The following is an 18,612-nucleotide window of genomic DNA, read 5'->3' on the forward strand; positions in this document are numbered from 1 at the left end:
CAAGGGGAAATGGCTGGCGTGCCAAGAGATATGGCTCCGTGTGCCACTTCCGGCATGCGTGCCATGGGTTCGCCATCACGGGACTATATTGTAGACTGGAGATAGATGATGTCATATCCTTCCCTCTCTGCACCTTTGGGACAACCATGACCCGGATGACTGAGAATCTCCATAGACATCTGAATCCCTTGCCTTCCATTTTTTCCTAGAACTGGATTGAAGGGAGAACTCTATGGTAGAAGGCCTTAGCTGATAGACGAGGCAGTGACAGGAAGTTCAATCCAATTTCTGACAACCAGTACAGCTGCCTATTTACTTGGGATCCCTCCAAATGAGACTCCTGCAAGTGAGGTTTTACGTTTCAATCCCTCTTTGCTTGTAACAACATCCCCTTCACAGAGCAACATTCCCTTCACAAAAGTGTATGCATTCATGAAACAAACAGTTACTAATCATTCCATTGTTTGGGTTCTCCTTGATACAAAGGGGCTTTTATTTTCCTGCTGAAAATATTTGCTTCATTAAAAACTCTTGACCTTGAATCATGTTGTTTTAGAGTCTGAACGGAAGGGACTACAAAAATCACCTGGTCAAACTCTCTGCAGTGGGCTGGAAAATGAATTCGAAGACCTTGAGAGATGGCTGCCTACGCAGTGTCTTTTAAGAACCTCTGTAGGGAGATTGCGTCGTTGTTGCAAGGCAATGGAGTTGCAGGCTTCAAAACCAGAAGTGTAGAGAGGAAAAATTTCCAATTTTCCATTTTTTTTTCCTCATCGGGGAATCCTGCCATAAGCTGCTAAAATGTACTATACGCCAGTCTTCCTTTTTGTTTCTGCACAGAATGCAGAGAACACCGTTCAGTGAAGCCATAAATAATGTCACTGTCCGAAACAGGTCAAGAAACATAACTACTTAAGTTTACTGCAAATGTAAATGTTTACTGCTTCCAACATGCCTCAATACACTCACTTCAATAAAATAGTATTAAACATTTTCATAACATGTTCTCACTTTCATAAGAAAGAAGAGACTTTTGGTCTGATGAGCTGCAACACCATTTTCTTCAAACTACTTGTATACACATGAACACAGAAATGGTCTCTCTCTCTCCCACCCCTCCCCCTCCCTCTGTGTATGTGTGTGTGTGCGTGCGTGCGTGCGTGCACTTGTAACTGTTTGTCTGTGAATGTTATAAAATACAAATGAAAGCTACTACTTTAGGTCCAGCGAAAATCTTTGTTGAGCCCCAGTTGGAGAAAGGGACTCCAGACTGACTTATCAAGGATACAGGTTTATGGTACAAATGAATACTAAGCAATGCTAATGTTATACTAAAAAATAAGTAGCGATTAAGAATCTTTGTAAAACAGAACTGAGATATTGTTTAATACAAAAACAGAGAACATGAAGTCCTTTGATTCTTGTTGAACATTAATGCCTGGGATTCTGTCGATGATGCCACCTAAGCATGCTTCATCTACCAGGGTATAAAAAGGCATAAATACAAAAATAAAACTATTCTGATACACTGGCAACATAGCCTTCATTTCTATAGCGTCCCTGCCATGTTATTCAGCTTTGTCAAGTAGACAAATGTCACATTCATTAAATGGACTGATTCCAGGCTTGGTACATATGTTAATAATTGTATATTATATATACAGGGGTGGGATTCAGCCGTTTTGGATCGGTTCGGGTGAACTGGTTGTTATGATTTTGTGCAGTTCAGAGAACCAGTAAAATCAACCATCGGCTAGCCCATTCCCCGGCTCCAGCCCTTGCCCCAGGTCTCTGCCCATATGTGCTGCTCCCCTTTGGCCTCAAACTACCGGATGGTTCTTCTTACTTAATGTGCTGCAGTGGAGATCTTGCAACCATCACTTGCCGAGGCTCGGTCGTGGAAGCCATGTGGGCATGTATACGGCGAAACCATGCACACACACTTTTTGGCAAATCAGTTGTTAAATGGGTTGAATCCCACCACTGGTTCTATATATACATTTAAAAGTAGTACACATTACACAAGCATTACACAGGGGTGGCACTAGTTTCATCCTAAGTACTTGATTCTAGTCAAACTTGCTTACAATAAAACTTCTGCTCTTTCTGAAATTCAATAAGATCTTCTCTTTCTCTTTCCAAATAATTATGTAAGTGTGAAAGGGCTTCCGGCTCAGATTCTCAAAGCACTTTCTTTTTCCTTTCAAATCCCAAAGCGTTGGTCACCTTGCAATGCTGCCCCTTTCCCAAGGTGTTTGTCCTGCTCCACCCATCAAGGAAAGTCAGGGTAAGGCATCTGCGATGGGTTCCAACTGATATTGGCTGTGTCCACTGTTTCTGCTCTTCCCATTTAGGGGTATAGAAGTCAGAAGAAGAAGAAAAAGAAGACTTTCCTTTTCTACTCACTAAAAAAGATAAAGAGGCCATGTGTCAGTATCTCATAGTCTGGAGAGATCTAACCCTTCGAAGGCAGAGGTACATGGTAATCCTTTCAAGACATGGTCTCTTGTTTATGGTTCAGAATACCCCAATAGAAAATAAAACATGGGTAAGTGTCAGGCTTAAAGGAAAGGAGCAGAGTACAAAGAGGAAGCAAAGGAACACTGGGTATGGAATGGGGCAACTTGCCTTGGCCAACTCGCTGCGGCCAACTCACAATGGCCAGCCCGCCATGACTTATTCGCCAGGGCCAACTTGCTGTGGGACAACGTGCTGCAGGATAATTTACCAATTCAATTTAATCATTCAAAGTAAATTAAAAAAAATAATTTTTGTCAGTCACATTCCATCCTGTCCCTCCTTTTGCATCCTTTTTAAAATTATTCTGTTCCACCATTTCTTTGATATCCGTGTAACTCTTGACCCACAGTGAACTGTCCCACAGTGAGTTGGCCAAGGCAAGTTGCCTGCAGCAAGTTGACTGTGGTAAGTTGGCCATGGTGAATTTTCATAGACCACCAAGATAATAACTAGGCCTCAGGAAATAAATTGCTTTGAAAAATAAAACCAATTCCTTAACTCTATCTGATTATTCACTGCACTATACACTGTATTCACATATATGCTAGAGTCTGAATCCTGGAAGAATTCATTCCACAACTGACAGAGAAGTTACATTTCTTTCCCAGAGCCAGTTGCTCTTCTATGGTAGACCCAAGAGTACAAAAGACTCCAGCAACTCTTCCCTGAATATTGACAATAACTTTCAATGGAGAGAAGTTCTCTCTCTTCATTCAAGGTGACTAGGTAGTTATTTTTTACGTTTACCTCTAGAGGGAGATGTAAGATCTTTCTTTTGCTCTGTGTGGCTACTGGTACTTTAAAACAAGGTGGAACATTTAGGGAATTAAAAGGTCGAGCATCAGTTTAACCAACTTTAAACATTTATGTCCCATTCATTTTAGAGAAAGGCTTAGGTTTCCTATTTTTCCCACTGAAATCAAAGAAGTTAAACAATGTGTGTATGCTGGAAGTGAAGCCTTATTATTTGGGAACATGAAGATTCATTTATTTATTGCATTATAACCTGCCACAATTGGTTGCTTACCTGTAGAAAACAATTAAAAACATACACAGTAGACCTAAAAATGTAATTAGGGCATAAATCTTACAGCTGTCACAATTTTGAGAATATTGTTCTTTAGGCTTGATAACGTTAAAAACTTCAGGCATTTTTTCCAGTTCCTCCTATGCCTAAAAAGAAAAGTTTTTGATCAGGGTGTCCTACCTGCTCTAACATATGCCAGCGAAACATGGACATTTACCTAACAATTGATACAAAAGCTATGAGTGGCGCAAAGAGCCATGGAAAGATACATGCTCGGCATCACCAGACAAGATAGGAAGACCTGCACATGGATTAGAAAACAAACTAGAGTATAGGATATCATTAAAAGAGCAAAAGAATTGAACTAGAAATGGACAGATGGAAGATGGACAAAGGCAGTCATAGAATGGATCCCACTTGATAAAAGGTACCCACAAAAGAGACCTAAAACAAGATGGATCGAATGTAGGCCCAACTGGCAAAAGAAAGCTCAGGATTGCATTGTTGGCAACATGTGGAAGAGGCCTTCATCCTGCAGTGGATAGACAAGTGAATAGACAATGGCTAGAATGATGGCGATGCATGTTAAAAACTGAACACCATTTCTCAAGTAACACAGGCTGAGCAGTCTTCTTCCTCAAGACTGAGGCCTCTAACCATTTTTCTCCTCCAGAAGCCTTTGATTCCAAGAAACACACAGAAATGGTAGCATGCCATGTTTTGATATGATATGACTTCCAAACAATTTGAACAAGTTGAGTATTGATTTCCAATGCTAAGAATAATTTCTGGGTATTCTGCAGCTGATTCACAATATTCCATATCATGTAGTACTTCTATTATACAGCATTTTGTGAACAGCTGTCTAGTTAATAAGTTGACGAAGTCTTGATTATAAATTGTACCTTTTATGTGTTCTATCCCTATACTTCACCCACACTCATGCAGTGCCACAGAATTCCCCCCCAACCCCCAACTGGCTGCAATTGCTCCAGGCTGCAGCACTTATATCCTGGCTACCTGCACTCTATAGCGCTTACCTGCCTAATGGCCTGCTTGAAGCTGGCTAAAGAAATGCTTGTCAGGACTAGGAATTGCAACTTCCTGCTGCAACTTCCCCATTGACTTTGCTGGTTGGAAGCCAACAAGAAGTTGCAAGGTACGGTTATGTGAGGCCTTCATTTAACAACCCACAATCCTCACTTAATGACTGCATTGCTTAGGGATAGAAATTCCAGTCCCAATTACTGCTGTTAAGCAAGGATTACCTGCATGGGCTGAGCTGAAAAAGTGAATTATCATGAGCTTAAACAAGAACTATTGATTATGGTAACATATAAGTTGGGTCTGCTTCACTGGGGCTTCTTCATTGAAATTTGCTTGCATAAATCCTAGAATCTATGTTATTGGCACTGATTAAAATAAAGCCATGCCAATATTTAGCTAGCCCGTTTAGATAAAGCAATTATATCTGACACATATATTAGTGCATTCAAAACCAAAAAATTCAAATTGAAATTCTGTTCAATACTGTTAACACATTTTGCAGAAATGTTAGTAAAATATTTGTTTGTAAATTATATTTGCCTTACCTTAATCTTGATGCCATTCAATTTACATTGGAATATACCCAGATAGTCTCTTTTATTGGAGCTGGAGTCACACATAGCCAACTTGCTGCCAGATATCTCAGTTAGTTCTAAAAAAAGAAGAGCTACTAAAGGTATTGTCCTTGTAGAATTTTTCTTACCTTTTTTTTGGTCCAACCATGGTAATAGCTTCTCTCTTACTTTCAGCAGAATTTTCTCACTCCTTCAGTTCATCCGCTAGACAATTAAGCAGTTAGAAATCAGGTAATGTATTCAGGATTTTCTATTTTAGTGTATGCTGGACAGCCATATGCAAGATTTTCAATGTAGAACAGATGTAATTTCTTATGGTGACAGGGAAATAGGATTGAGCGCCTTTGGGGAAAAGAAACAAAGCTATTCTCATATTCAGCTTCCCAACTGCTTTCCACCAGGAATGACACATATGTTTTCTTTTAACAGGATCTTTTTGCGTGTCCAGCCATGGATTCATAAGTCTGATGTGCTTCAAGGAGAGTTTTCCTTCACATTCTGCATACCTCTCCCAGTCCTGTTCTCAGCATTTGAGGTGTGGCTATTCTCTGCCCCCGTCCTCCACAATATCCAGTTTCAGTCCTCCAAATGAAATTTGCAAAGCACCTTCCAAACACATTCTTTCCCATTATTGTGCGATGTAGCCCATCTATTGTCAGGTGTGGTAGCAACCCTCTTTATAAAAAAGGGAGTTGCCACCTTCTAAGCCCTTAACTGTAGGAAATTGCTCCTGATGTCCAATTGAAACCTGTGCTTTTTTGTAATCCCAAGCCCTAGTTTTCTTGACTTCCCCCTTGAAAGGATAATTGTCTACTCTTATCCCATTGTCTGCATGACTTTCCACATTCTTCTCTTCTCCAGATTAAATAAAGCCAATGCCATTCCTGCCCTTATGATTCTAGTAGTTCTTCCCTTTCATCAGCATCCTTCTTAAGATGTAGTTCCCAGAACGGCGCCAAAATTGTTTAGTAAATATGTGTAGGATTACATATCACCAGATTATTACTGCTTATTTGCTAGACAGATTTCTAGCAGCCGTACCAATCAAGAAAAGATAAATGGAACCCAAGAGCTTCTTGGTCCCTACTAGGTCTTAGAAGAAATTTCCACTGTATTCAACAAGGCTCCTTCCCTGGTAAATGGGCATCGCTTATTGCCAGAGAGTGATCCTTATTTTCATGGGAATATCTCCAGACTGAGTGATAGGCAGTGTTGCGTTGTGGCTAAGATATTTAATTATTAGTGTACTTAACTAAAATTCATATATCAATAGAGAAAAAAAGAGACTTGTGGATATTGGAAAAACCTCGCTTTTGTCATCTTTCTTCTCCCACTCATTGATTTTTGACAGGCTATGTAAAGAGATAAAGGTGTTTTTCATGATCATCCAGGAGGGAGGAAAATAAAAAATTAAAACTGAGTTTTGGACAAAATCTTCATTTGGATGTGCAAACTCTGGCACTAAAGAGGCTAGGGCAGTCTTAAACAAAGCCTGATCATATTATTGATCAGCCAGGAATAAAATCTTCTTTTATTCCCTGCTGCCCCCTGCCCCCCATCCCTGTATGCTAGCGAGACCTTTTGCCCCCCCGTCTTCCAAGGCTAGAGTCCTGTTTCCAAACAAGATCCAAGTGAGTTGCCTTCCGGAGCCACTGGCTCTTCTCTTTTGCCCTGCAATTCCGCAGTGGAGGTCAACCACTCCGGGCTGCGCTGTGTGTGTGCTCGCGTCCTCCTGCGTGCCGCAACCCGTCTCTTTGGGTGGTCGCCCTTTCAGCCATTGTGCGCGTGGAAGCCGCTGACAAGCCCAGGCTCCCATCTTCCCTTTATTCAAAGGCCAGGATTCCAGGCGCTCCCCTACATTATTGGCTGACAGACTCTGATGCAGAAGCATCCCTGACACTGGTAGTATGTCGAGGAATATGTCTTAAGGATGTGCTGGCTGGATTTAGTTGAACTGTGTTCTTCTTCAACTGGATCCTGCTAAGAATTTTAGGAAGCAACTTTCCACCAGAAGAAATCAATAATATTCAAGGTTGCAGTTATTGGGTTATGTGCATTACTGTATACCTGGCCAATATTTTGCATACTTAAATATGCAATTTAACTGATTCATTGTTAAAAGCTTATGCATAGGAATCTTCTCGACAAATGGTCAGCGCTTGTTGAGAATTAAATAAGGGTGAACTGCAGTCAAGAGGAGCTGGACTGAATTCATTTGTGGCTATGTAGTGATTCTAGGCTGGTCCCCTTTTCATCCCCCCCCCCGACTCTGTCAGTCCTACAAAAGTAACCTTAGAGGATGGAATCAAGATTTAGGAATCCTGTATTTGGGGGGGGGGGGAATCAAAGGCCTGGTGTGTATAGGATAGGAAGAGATCAGGGGTGAAATCCAGCAGGTTCTGACAGGTTCTGGAGAACCGGTAGTAGAAATTTTGAGTAGTTCGGAGAACTGGCAAATGCCACCTCTGGCTGGCCCCAGAGTGGGGTGGGAATGGAGATTTTGTAATATTCTTCAACCCAGGAGTGGGAAGGGAATGGGGATTTTGCAGTATCCTTCTCCTGCCACACCCATCAAGCCGCACCCACAGAGCCGGTAGTAAAAAAAAATTGAATTTCACCACTGGAAGAGAACCACATAGACTAAGTAGTAAATACTAAAAGAATGTGGTATCTTGGTGGGTCACAAACTGAACATGAGCCTGCAGCTTGATGCCACTGCAAGAAAAGGGAATCTGATCCTAGGTTGCATACAGTGCACTGATCAGATTGCACCTAGAACATTTATTTCAATCAATGTATATGAACCCCCCCCCCTCCTTCACAAATTATGACTCCTAGCATTAAAGTAACATAGCAACAAAATAGGAAAACAAAAATTAGCAACAAAAAATAAATAAAACCAGAGTACACAGAAGACGGTTTAAACAGGACAAAATATAGACATCCAACTCGTTGGTCCAGTGCCCCAGGTGGGAAGAATCGGGTTTTCAAAACTCGAGAAAAGCCTTGAGAGCTCAAGGTCATCTGACTCTTGCTCCCATAGTTTATGACAGATGGCACTGAAGCACAGAGGGGATCAAAGCAGGCCCCTCTCCAACCCAGCTCTGGAGGCCATGTTTCAGGGAGGGCTTTAGCAAGGAGGATATTAAGGGGAGTGCAATCCAGACAGCAAGGAGTCCAGAAGGAATCTCTTACAAAGATGGGTATGTTTAGCCTGGAGAAAGAAGACATGGAAAGATCTGACAGCTATTCCGAGGTAGGGAAGTGGTTAGAGTGCAGTACTGCAGGCTACTTCAGCTGACTGCTAGCTGCAGTTTGGCAGTTCAAATCTCACGGGCTCAAAGTTGACTCAGCCTTCCATCCTTCCGAGGTGGGTAAAATGACAACCCAGATTGTTGGGGGCAATATGCTGACTCTGTAAACCGCTTAGAGGGGGCTGTAAAAGCACTATGAAGCAGGTGTATAAGTCTAAGTGCTATTGCTATTCTCCGGGATCTGAAAGACTGCCATATAGGTAGGAGACAAAGTGAGGTGTTGCAGAAGACAGGACTAAACAACAACAACAACAACAACAACAACAACAACAACAGTGGATTTAACAGTAAAAGCATTTTGTTGTTGTTGGGCATCAGAAATCAAATCCCAATGGCAAGAACTGATCCCCAATGGAAGAGAAAAGTCTCTGGAGATGGGGAGGTGGGTTTTCCTTCAGCAGAGTGTTTCAATGCAAGCAGAAACCATGGAAAGGGGCTGGTTGTTTTGGGGCCTGTCCTACCTCACAGGGATTCTTTTGTGTGGGTATAATCTTGAAAGAAGATTTTAATATATTCTGCACCAGAGGAAAGCCAAGATGTAAGCATAACATGAATAAGTGACCCCCATTTTTCTGCTGCTGCTGCTTTTCATGATAAAATGGTTCTTCTTTTTAAATATAGTTTTCAAAATGAGCTATAAAACCCACCAAGAAGAATGAATGGGTTTGGATGTTCTTTGCTGTTTCCTTCCCATGGGAATCCCTTTTCAGCCTTATTCCCCTTCAAGGTTCTGTAACCGAGATGAGGGTATTTTGGTTCTGGAAGCCTGAAAAGCTTTCTTTAAAAAAAAAACGAAAAGGGGTTTGATCAGGCTCAGTGGTGGATTAAGGCTCACTGGTGTCCTAAGCACTGACAAATCTTGGTGCCCGCTTTCTTGCAGAAGTTTCATTATCCAAATCAGGTAACATCATCAGTGTTTTCATCACCCTAGTTTGGGTAATGAAACGTCTGCAAGAAAGGCGCCAAGCTCAGAGAGCACCTAAGCATTTTAACCCCAGCCTGGAAATATTCTCCCGTAGGGTTTTGTCTTTCTAGCCAAGGGGGCCAGGGGATCAGGAAGAGGAGGGGAGCGAGTCCCAAGCGCAGACTTTCAAAGGGGTCCCCGCATCTCGTATTTAGAAAAAAAAACCCAGCTCATAATCTCACTTCCACGGGTGAGTGGAAGGGCCGACCTTTCCCCATCAGGTCAGAAAGGCAAGCGATAAATATTTTTTTGTCGGGTGGCGTGGAGAGAAAAACTTCGTAAAAGTTCGTTTCCTAAAGGTCGGCACCTCCGAAGATAAGGATGGGAAAAGAAGGAGAGTAAACGAGCTTCCCTCACCACCGTATGTTTAGTAAGTCCGATGTCCAGAGAGTTTTTGCACCAGTTTTGCACCTAACCTTAAAATCCGAGTTACTTAATAAACGAAGGATTAATTTTACGGTTCTTCGATCGGGAGGTTTTTCCAATCCCCCCTCTATCTAGGGAGGGCGATTTCCTCTCCTTTTCAAAGCAGAGCGGTTGGGACTGCGGTTGAAGCAAACGAGCTCTGCCGATTAGGCGGTAGGAACCCAAAGATGGAAGCGGACACAAGAGGACGAGGAATTTTCGCTGGTCGTGATTAGTTGAGTTAGGTGGACGTCCATCTATCCGAGAGGCTGGCGCTGAAATGCTCCCTCACCGGCGGTTGCTTGGGGGAAAAATATTTTAATGAAAATAATAATAATTAAAAAATTATCCCTGCAATGATGGGATCAGGGGACCGCGGACTCCTGGATGACTCCATATTCCTTCCCTTCCCAGCTACAATTCACTGGTAGATTCGAGAACATTCGATTTCAGTAGAGAGAATCACTGGCTTTTTTATTTATTTATTTACTTTACTTTATTCATTAAACATGAAACTCAGCCAACTGAACATTCAAAAATGCATTACAAATACCATTGACTGGTGCTAATGGTTGATGCGGGTTGCTGCCAGCGTAGGTATCAACCAAGTACCTTCTTAAAATATACGATGTTCCAAGTAGCGCATTTTTTTGCAGTTCCGCTGGTGTTATTGCAGGAAGCTGCAATTTGTGGATGTAGCTTATAAAATTCTTGGACATGGTGCCAAGTGCCCCGGTGACGACGACATCATCATCATCATCATCATCATCATCATCATCATCATCATCATCGTGGTTGATATGTAGGATTTTGCTAAGTATACAGTCCAGGAAGCCGAAATTCATTTGGTGACTGCCGGGAAACTTGCAAGTAAAAACTACAGTTCAGCCCGCTGAAGAACAGGGAGTTCTTTCTCTGAAATTCGCTTTCCGCTGATATTCTGCATGCAGGCCACCAACACGGTTCATCCAACAACTTGAGGCAAAGACTACGATCTTGAAATCAAAGGAGCCTCCATTCAGCCAAGCAACCTTGTGAGCTTGCTAAATCAACCCTCTTTATGCTAAAACTGACTTTCAGCTGGGGAATAAGCAGTTTATCAACTCCCCCCCCCCCCAATCCAACTCAAGAAGTAGTCTTACATTCTGTCTGTCTGGCTATGTAATCTATCCACCCACCTATCTATCATCTATCTTTGGAAGAAGTGAGATTGAAATCATTGACAGCGTATCAACACAGAATTTAAAGACTTTAAATAATAAATCATATATTTGGAAGTTCCATCAAAATATGCCAAACATGGATGAGAATTTGTATATCATCAGAATTTAAATCAAAACACCATGATATAGTAAATCAAGGAGAAGAACTGTGGCATTCTTGGCACCCTTTGAGTTTGGATGTTTGCTGGCAGACGTTTCATTACCCAACTAGGGAACATCATCAGAGTTACACCATTCTTCCCAGATCTTAAGCCTTTTAAATGTGTTTGAAGTCATTTCCTATAGTGATCTAGAGCCAGTGATCAGCTGTACTAGTTTATGTCCAGCCCTGGGTATCAATGTGATAAGCTCCCAGAAGAGAGCCAGTTTAGTGTAGTAGTTAAAGGCAGCCAGCTTGAAACTACCAGATTGTGAGTTCTAGCCCCATTTTAGGCATAAAGCCAGCTGGGTGATCTTGGACTAATTACTTTTTCTTAGCCCTGGGAAATGGGCGATAGTAAAGGACTTTTGAAATTTGGCCAAGAAAGCTGCAGGAATTAGTTCAGACAGTCTTCAACAAGAGTCAACAATGACTTGAAGGCAAGGGGGGATGGAATGGAAGAGGGAAAGAAAAGAAAAAAAAAGCTCCCAGAAATGAAATATATAAAAACCTTCTAAGGAGGTTTGGCTCTAATAATTTGTTTAGATATCTGTCCTATTCAGTTGACTAGGACTGTAATATCCAGCCATTAATGGCACTCATGCTGGCTGGGGAATTCTGGGAGTTGAAGTCCACAAGTCTTAAAGTTCCCAAGTTTGGACACCCCTGCTCTAAGTGATGGAGCAAACTGTTGGTGCTGCTTTTGATAATGATTACATTTTGCATTTCTGGCAGGAGAAAAGGCAATGTGCACATTGCTACCACATGGTACATATCTATGAAGTAGGTAGGGCTGAGATAGAATGGCACCTAGAGAACTTCAATGGCCTGGGGGTGGCGGGAGAGAGATGAATTTGAAAAGTCTCCTTACTGAAGACTTTGAATGTTGAATCAGATCCTTTCCCAATAGAAAGACTATAAGTGTACCTGATTTTGGTACAAAGAGGCACACGCACCTGAAATAGGAAAAAGGTATTTCTAAAACAAAAAGTCCCAGTTATTTTCTTGGTAACAGGATGGAAGTAGTTTGCTATTACAAAGACTACAGCCCTGAGATTGGTTTTTCAAAATCAACCAAAGTGGATACCTGTAGCAATAGAAGCACAACTTTTTTCCCCATCCTGTAATATGAATGTTTAACATTTTTGGCTCAACTGTCATCTCTCACTTTGTTTTTCTACCCATTCAGTGTGTATTAATTACGAGAACATTAAGTCATATCCTAAAAATAACAAATACATTAATTTGGTGCACCAGTCATATAATGGACAGCTGAGTTTAAGAATTACATGAGAATATTGCTGGAATTTTGTCCATAATGAAGGAGCGCACCAAAATGTTCAAGTGAATTCCATGGATAAGAGAACAGTGATAAGATTACTGTTGGTATTGGCAAAATGGAGTGTCACCTTCAATACGTTTATTTCACATGATGTCATTTGCGTGTTCAACAATGCAATAACTTTATTTATTTATTCCCATTTTGGTGAAGGTGGAACAGCATTTTACAGTGCCTATTTTATGCGTCAGAATAATTCTTCAGCCCCCCCCCCCCCGCCCATTTCCATAATGGAGATGATAATTCAATATGCCAGAAATGTGCTGTTTTTCCTGTTTTTCTTTCATCTATTAACCTGAATGCACCTCATATTTTCAAAGTCACTATGATTATCATTAGATGAGCCCATAGATATTGACCTCCAGTTCTCCTCTCCCTCGAATGGCTTTCAGATCAAAGAGTTCACGTAATATTTTTTCATAAAACAAAGGTGCAATATTGAATGCTAACCTTAGTTATATCCCTGCACTCTCTGCTAAAGTCACATTTTGATCTGCATGGTGTAAGTCCAACCAAAGCCCAGTTTTACTCCAACCATCCTCACCCTATTCTAACCTAGGAGATATGACTTTGTAATCCGACATAATTGTGTGATATCTGAACTATATACTGTATATATTTTCCACCTCTGATCTGAGAAATAATAAGTTTGGGTCTGAAAGCAGAAAGTTTCTTCCAAAGTCCAAACACAGGTTCACCCTGTAGGAATTGGTCAAAATCAATTCCTAAAAGTGGCAAGTGTCTTCCACAGCTGAGCTTTACAGCATGGGAATAAAATGGTCTTGCAGGGCCTTTGCAACATGTAACATGTTCACACTGGTGTAATGGGTCCATTAATATGATTTATTGGGTTAGGGGTATCTTTTTTCTTTGTCTTCACTGTGAGTTGTATTGTGTTGGTGGGGGGGTGCACTGAGGGAGCTCAACCAATTTCATGGTACATATGTTGTGCACTGACAATAAAGAATTATTATTAAAATATGAATTAGGAAGAACCTATGGTGAGAAAACTGAAGGGTGGATAAAAAACCAAAACAAAACTGAGTTTAAATGTCAGCTTATACAGCACTGAGATTTTAGTAGCTCAAAGCAGATTCCTGCTAACTCCACCCAAGGGAATTACCATTCCACCCATACCAGGAAGCTGTTCCGAAGAGCTATTAAAGGGTTGGTGTATTTAGCCAGCTTGAAATTGGAAGAGGCGTGTTTTTGGGTGCCACTGGAGAGAATTTATAAGAGAAAGAGCAAATATTTGATGCTGAAGAGCTCTTAAAAGCTGATGAGGACCATTTACTTATTCTTACACACCAGTGTGGGCTTAGGATATTCAATAGATTAAAAGGCTAAGAGAGGTCACTGAAGTAGAGACTTTCTCTGCTGACTTTTTCCCCTCTTCTTGCAGTATTTCACAAACGACTCTCAGTCTACTTTCTTGAGAGAGTCCTTGGCATATCTTCTAAGAATCGCCTCTGCATACTTCATCTCCCCGGTTCCTTCTACTCCCACAGCAGCAACCAGGAGCTGTTTGCCTCCAGGGTCAAGATTTTAATACAAGGACCTTGATTTGGGCTGCCTTGGGGGTGGGAGGGGCAACCCATTGATAAAAAATATCAGCGTACCACCGATGTTCTGCTAAAGATTGGACCAGGCGACCCTTTTATTTATTTTTGACTAACCATGAATGTTTACTCCTCATATTCTTTATTTGAATTCTGCTTGCTGTGTTTTAATGAGTTTATCTTTAACACACACACACACACACACACACACACACACACACACACACACACCTCTAGTTGTCTGGCGTGGTGGGCGCAAGGAGGCTTCTGTCCCTGAAGGAGTTGTTTCCCTGAAGTCGTTCCCATTTAATCTCATTTAAAAAGACATAACTAATAAATTTGTATGGAGTAGGCTGCAGTGGACATAAAGCAGAGTCGATAGTGGTTCAAATCCCATTGAACCCAATTGAACACCATGACAACAAGAAATAAGCTCCGATTTATCCGGGAGAACTAAAGGACATTGTCAGTAGGCGTCAATCACCTATTCTCCCCTCCTCTGAACAAATGCAAAATCTTGACTGGAACAAATGCTTCCAACAGGTCCAGGACATAGGGCGACATTTCCCCTTTGTTCACAGGCTACCAGTTGGCATGTATTTGTGTTCCCTTCGGACCGACCACCCAGGACGCCGGGGAAGCTGATCGACCAGCAGCGGAGGGGACTGGAAAGACAGCGGCGGGCGGGGGGGGGGGCGGGGGGGGGAGGAGGAAAGCGCCTGTCCTGGGCACGCTTGATCGGTGGCTCCGTTCATCACGGCCTGGGAATCTCCCGTTCACATGAAGCCTATCCAAACCCCAAACATTCTGTATGCCAACAGGGCCAACTGGAGCCCAGTTCCTCTTCCTCCCGAGCCACAAATCAGTCCCCGAGACAGCAGCTTTTGGGAGCTACTATTCCTTGGCTCTTTATTGGCGTTTCTAGCCCAGCCCGATTGCAAAAGTTGGAGCGGGGGCAGGGTAGGGCTTAGTTCTCCCGGCATAGAATTGAAAAGGGGAAGCTGCTGTTTGCATAGGGACCTGTGAAATAATTCAGGAGGGGAGGATAAATAACGTCCTTCCCCAATAAAGGGTATCAATTTAGGCAGAATTTTGATTTCTATTAAAATTACTTTTCCCCCTCCTTCCGGGGGGAAGAGGTCAATTCTGGGAAGAAAAATCATTCTAAAACTTTAATAATTCCTGATTCAATCCAGGCACATCAGGAGGAGCAGAAACCTTTTATGTGCTTTTGGTAGTCGGCCTTCACTCCCATCATTTATTAATCAAATAAACATCCTTCGAAAATGATAAAAAAATGACGATCTGCTGCTGTCATCTCTCACTGCCTCTTCTTCAGGCTGGCTCGCATATCACACAGGCCCCAAAGGCGCTCTTTTTTTCAAAAGGCAACTGGACTTTCCTCTTGTTCACACAACTGAAGAAGCTTCTTGGATGAGAAGCCAAACATCTTTGGGGAAAAAACACAACAAGAAAGTCCAGTTGCCTTTTGAAAAAAAAAAAAAGAGCATCTTTGGTACAACCATGAGCTGGATGACTGAGAATTTCTATAGACATACCACACATATTTCCCTAAACATGATTTGGGTTTGAGGTGTGAACAGATACTACTTGGCAAGATTGAGAGAACGAGGAGGGGGAAGAAGAGATGACAGTGGTTACAGTACTGTGAAATCAAGGAAATTTCTGCCAGGTTCTTGAAAGAACTGTAATTTATCATTGGAATAGCTCAATATGATAGATATTTGTCCATTATTTTAACTAACTTGGCTTATATTCTATAGCATAACTTGTTGCTGTGAGAACTGATAAATAACAATAGGCTGCAATCTATATTGCTATAAATACATTTAAATGATGGTGTAAATCACTACTGAAGAATTCTAAAGCAGCCTTAAATAAATAGGAAGTGGGCTATATAAAGCAAAATGTTATATTTAAGGCAATATCATGGGCTGAATGACATAGACCAAAAGGAGATGGGATCTGGAAATATGCTTGGTTAGAAAGTTGCATGGGGCCCTTTTCTTCCTTTGCTGGCAACCCAATGCTTTGGCAATGCCAATGTTCTCTGTACCAAATTTCCATTTCAGTTTTAAGATAACCCTTCACATTCCATATTTATTTTATTTAATTTTTTTCCTGCTTAATCTGGCAAAGGAACAGAATGTATCCAGTTATTTCATGTTATCCTCTAGAACAGTGGTTCTCAACCTGTGGGTCGGGACCCCTTTGGGGGGTCGAACTCACAGGGGTCACCTAAGACCATAGGAAAACACATATTTTTGATGGTCTTAGGAACCAATTTTATGGTTCGGGGTCACCACAACATGAGGAACTGTATTAAAGGGTCGCAGCATTGGGAAGGTTGAGAACCACTGCTCTAGAAAGAAAGGGAGGAGGAAAGGGGGGGGGGGTTAAGCCTGCTTCAATAAGAAGACATTCCTGTATTTTGGAAGATGGAGTTTTAATCAGCAAATCTTCATTTCCAAATGACCATCATATCCAAATGACCCAGTCCTTCCAATGAAGTCACTAAATCAGTAGCACAGGCAGCCCACTACCTATTCTGCCAGGACTATCTGCAGATTTGGCAAGAGGTGTTGCCAAATCTAACAAGCAAAGGGTGTTGGTCTGGGCATTTACTTGAATAGATGTGATTGATTGATTGATTGCAGAGCCTTATTCTTCTCCAGGTCTTGGTGCTTCCATGCCTGTGAGAACACCCTCAAAATCCCACAGGTGCAGGGGTGAGATCCAGCAGGTTCTGACAGGTTCTGGAGAACCGGTAGTGGAAATTTTGAGTAGTTCCAAGAACCGGCAAATATCACCTCTGGCTGGCCCCAGAGTGAGGTGGGAATGGAGATTTTGCAGTATCCTTCTCCTGCCACGCCCACCAAGCCACACCATGCCCACCAAGCCATGCCCACAGAACCGGTAGTTAAAAAAATTGAACTTCACCACTGCACAGGTGCCTCCTAGTTTCTTTGCCCCTGTCCAAGGGGACCCAACACTGTTGAAATTTAGTAGATCTGTTTAAACAATGGGACTTACTGGATTTTATATTCAAGTACTTCATTTCACCTAACTGGCCATCTGTGTTTTCTCCTCTATATTTATATCCTTTGTTGTTGTTGTTGTTGTTGCTTCTGCTGCTGTTGTTGTTCCTACTCTCCTTCCTATTCCTCTTCACTGTCTCTACTCTTTCTCTCTTTTTGTGTGTGCATTCTCTTCTTGAAGATTCATTCATTCATGCTGCCTGGGAGAATGTCTCCTCCCTACCCTTTTGTTATCCTGCCTGTCTCTTGAGGGACTTCTCAAAGCCCTCTTCTTTGCTAAAGCTCTACTTTACCTGCTTATCCAGATTCCCCCCCCCTCACTTCTCACAATTCAGGCCATTCTTTAAGCCTGACCATAAACAATGATTCTTATTGTCATCTTCTAATAAGGACCCTGAATCCTCCTGGCAGGAGTCCTACATCGTTTATGTTATACTTTAAGTCTTGAGCATCTTAGCAGATGTTATTCTGAGTCCACTAACTGCATACATTAGGACAGCAGTGAAGGGGTAATAATGAAACTTGTTACTTATGTGTTTCCATTTCTTCACCCACTAAAATCTTCAAAAGATAGAACAGTCAATAAAAGGAATATACACACAAATTTGATGTAAAATTAGGCCTATTATTATACATAGAACAAATCCATATCATACATACATTGTTTATCATGCAATAGGGTCTTATTAAGAAGAATACAGAAGAATAATAGAATTCAGTTATGGCCATGCAACTGCACATATACAAAAATCATTATACCAACCAGATGCAGTCTCATCTCATTAAGGTAGCACTTCTAAACGTGTGTAGATGATTGGGGTAGCCTAAATATATCTCTACATCCTCTTTCATTGACAACTGGATCTTCTTGAGTCTTCCTCCCATTCTGTGAATTTGCTACATTCCACTCCCTTTTTCCTGATCCATATCTCTACCTTTCCCAACTTTCCAATCCACCCAATTCTATGCCTGTTTTTTTTTTACTGCCATTCCCCAAGCATCCCTTTTACATGATAGGTGCAAGAGGATTTTTTTGTTCTTTTCCAGACAATTGTGAGGGTATCACTAGTGTGAACAATGTTCATTTCCAACTATTCTGAATAGATTTTGAGTTGCTTCAAATTAAAGATGGCAAGTAGCTGCAGGACAGCCAATTTGGTGGCTAAACATTTCTCCTTTGTCTATTTGCTTATTAGGAGAGAAAGAGGGAGGGAGAAAAAACACTTTATTTATTTACTTATTTATTTCCTGCTTTTAGTATTTTCATAAATAAATTCAAGGCAGTGAATACACATAACTCCTTCTCCTCCTCCCTCCTATTTTGAATAGTCTTGAACTGCAGAAATGAAGAAACTCTGGGCTATTCAGGAATGGATTTAAGGGTGGAAAAGTGCTCCATCCCTCACCTATTTAACCTAAGATTCAGGATGCTTCCCCATAC

Source organism: Natrix helvetica (assembly GCF_964273705.1).
Source record: "Natrix helvetica genome assembly, chromosome: 1".
Lineage (NCBI taxonomy): Eukaryota > Metazoa > Chordata > Lepidosauria > Squamata > Natricidae > Natrix > Natrix helvetica.